The 3,592-nt window shown below is 34.9% G+C and overlaps 1 long non-coding RNA gene across 1 annotated transcript in view; it reads left to right on the forward strand.

The window, feature by feature from the left end:
* The first annotated feature begins 765 nt into the window (after positions 1–765).
* The window catches only part of LOC138016657 (uncharacterized), an 8,320-nt gene continuing 5,493 nt past the window's right edge, over positions 766–3,592 (forward strand). Inside the window, exon 1 of the long non-coding RNA XR_011125851.1 lies at positions 766–937. This is a non-coding gene — a long non-coding RNA (uncharacterized lncRNA). The remainder of the gene's footprint in view (positions 938–3,592) is intronic.

Below are 3,592 nucleotides of genomic sequence, written 5' to 3' on the forward strand. Positions count from 1 at the left end.
TTCCAATCTGAGCGCTCATAAAGCTGCGTACCAGCGAAACACGAAAGTCATCTTTGGACAAAAAAATAACAATGATGTGATTAAGCCATATGAGCCTGTTCTTAATTGCCCTTCTGTGAACAAACAAATTGAAACTCACCGCATACAGCTCAGCATTAAAAACGGTTGCCAAAAGAGCGGAAAGCATTCTATTGAGCATTCTTTTCTTTTATACTTCAGTACGGTGATTTTGATTCAACACACAGTGTGTTTCGTAATATTTTCAAATACGAGCAAGTTGAATCGGGCTTTTCCATGACAGCTTAAGTGTTTGAGGGAACGATGATGACAACATTTACTTTATCGTTCTCGAGTGTAGATTATGAAATTTTTTATGGTTTACCTGGCGCTATAAGGCTCAATAAACGTGTTTAGGTAATGTAAACACGCAGAAACAACATAACAAGAATGTATTTTTACTCTAGGCATGCATTTTGTCCAACGTTTAATTTAACAATTTGTGGTTCGGTTTCTGCTATTAAAGAACTTAGGCGGCATTTTTTCCAACTGGTTTACTTGGAATATTGCTTGTTGAAGTCAAGACCGGAAGCCTGCACATTGTGCTCTGACTTCCGAATAGTGAAGCGTTCGGAACACCCTGTCATTCAGTCTTTGGTTGTGTAATTAATTTTAACTTCGAGTAAATACGCCGCTCTTAAGTTTCCACGCACGAGATAAATAAAAGGTTAAACGTGTAAAAGGAAAGCGCTGAAATGTCATCCGGATCCCCTTTTGTAATTATCAGTGTAAAATATTTCCACCTGTCTCTAGACGCCCATGAGGTGTCCAATGCAAATTAAGAATATAATATAGTATATATTCAGAACATAAAGCCTTGGTGGACACATTTGTATCAACATTCTGGAGAACTCCTTTTGTATCATCTGTGCTCTTCTCGGTGAGTCGTTATTAACATCCTCTTTTGACCATGCACCGTAACAAAAAAAAACCCTCTCTTGTTGCTTTATGTTCATTCTTGTTTCTTGTACAGTCGTCCAGCTGCATTATTGACAAGTAATGCTTGCATGGCTTATACAAAATTCTTTCGTCTAAAATGAAACCTTCTACCGGCAAACCGTCACTTGTTTCAACTTAGAGTATTTTTTTACGGTTTTAATGTAAAATATAGCACATTACGGTTCTTTTTTCCCTTGAGATGATTTATTTTCTGTAACAAGAAAGTCCCAATGAATGTCACCGACACATCCCTGTCAGTTGCACTGGTTATGATAAATTTAAAAGAGTCAGTGAGCGAGGCAAAAAACTAAGGGTATAAATATAGATAGAGAAATATGTTCTTCAAGTACCATGGTGCCATGTGCCAAACGAGAAAAAAATCGAGATGCGAATCAAGGAAACATCATTATTTATCAGGGACAATTTTGATACTTACGTGATCCAATATTGGATAGAGAATTAAACGAAATCAAATGCTATATCTTGTGTGATAGTAACTTGACAATTAGTAATTTGCTTCCAGACGGATACCTAATGTTACAGCTAAGACTTCTAATCGATGATTTCCAAGAAAGAAAAACTATATAACGATTGAGGTGGATCAGTAACTCGGATAAAAGGTCACTCATTCGATCAGGAACTAAAGTAACCTATTTAAATGAACTAAGCCCGGAAAGTTAGAGTTTACTTCAACTTTCATGGCCGTCTTCGTTCGAGCAAAATTGGCCTCTACTTTTTACTAAATGTTTTTTTGTCTTTCCGTGATTTGTTTTAATTTTCATACCAGATGTTCCTGTATTTTGAAATCTACGAACACAAGGAATAATTTTCTTGATATTTTTAGCTGGCTTCGAAACATGGATGGATTCATCAAAAGTCTATTTGAAATTACTTCAAACGGGACATTTTCTTCCAAATTTAGTTTTCTTTAAAGAACAAAATTCCAATTTCATCAGATGACTGTGAATCAGAGTTAATTTGAATAATAGTCATTTCACACCTTCAAGGGTTGATAGGCGGTGTCGCCTAAGCCTCAAATTATGCACATACCATATGCCACGATTCTGTGGCTTTGCAGCTTATGCTTCTTCATATTTGTGTGTTTATTGTTCCTAAATCTCGGCAAAGCCAAAAAGGCATCAAGTCAAGATCAGGGTAGCCCTACAATGAAAAAAAAAAATAGAAAGTGATGGAGAAGTTGATGGGTATTTTCATTTGGTTACTAAAGGGTTTATAATCATTTGTGGATCCCAGCCGTATTCATTTTCTAAACTGATTTATCTGCTCGTGACGAATGCATTACCTTTTTAAACAGATTAAATAATACATGGTCATGATGACAATGATAATTTTTAGGGGACATAACGCAAAAAACATGAAGGAATTGGTACTAAAAATAACACTAAATAAGATGTCATGGTAAATTAAACTAGATGAATTTGTCATTCAATGTGATGAAAGTACAATTAATCTTCTGATGATTATTTCGACAGGAAAAGAAAATTCGACATCACATTACATGTCCTATTATTTTGTTTGTCAGATATTTCCTTGCTCAATCACATCACGTCAAAAATAGTCATGATTATTGTTCCAGTTACTTACGGGGTAACCCATGATAACTACGAGAACAACTTTAGTAAATATCTTTCGAAACTGCCTTATTATCGTCTAAATTGGCAAAAAGAGGGCTTTCCAAGATATATTTCAGTTCGATCAAATCATATAAATAAATATCTAATTAGCTTCCTGAAATGTTCTAATTCTTCAAGAGCACGATTCTTTTGAAACATGTACATTTAATTTCTTTTTTTTTTTTGCGAATGACTAATTAAGACAATTATAATGTTCCCTGGAGGCTGCTTTCAACGAATTATTTGATTTTTACTATTTTTTTTTTTTTTGCATCTTAATATTCCCTTCATTTGACGTTTCTTTCCCACCAATGCGGTTGTAAACAGAATTCAACTTTAAGGTTCCAATTAAACAGTTGATCTCACGTAATCATTGTCTGCTTCTCTCTAATATTTAACCGAATACATCCGGTGTTCAAAAAACTGAACGGAAGGCTTCAAATATAATAGGTATTCATTATTTACCATGTTATTCACGTTCCTTGAGTGCAACTGAACCATTTTAAACGATGCTTTTAATATCTATCTGCATATAGCTTAGCGTAAAATGTTAAAGATTTTCGTCAAAATGTAACCCAAAAATCGTGACTTGTTTCTCTGATAAATACCATCCCTACAATTTTTAAGTTTTGGCGTTCGTCTGGATTCATCCTTCTAGATAGATATAGGTCTTACAACATGATTCCATACTTTTGCAATTTTACGTATTTAAACATCTTTGCAGGTAAGGAAACTAAAACAGAAGTAACTGCAACTCCAGATGATAGCAAATTACAAATATGCATGCCTTCCCAAGAAAATTAACTAATTATTGCAAGCAGCGACACTGGTCTCTTTTTTACGTACAGTCTACCTTAGGTGCTGCATACCGGCTAGATTTTCGATTTCAGGATTACTGGGCCCGGGCTTAGGACACGATTCCGACAATTGTCTGTTTCGTTACTACGCTGGTTTAGTGCAAT

This window comes from Montipora capricornis, chromosome 9 (genome assembly GCF_036669925.1).
Source record: "Montipora capricornis isolate CH-2021 chromosome 9, ASM3666992v2, whole genome shotgun sequence".
NCBI lineage: Eukaryota > Metazoa > Cnidaria > Anthozoa > Scleractinia > Acroporidae > Montipora > Montipora capricornis.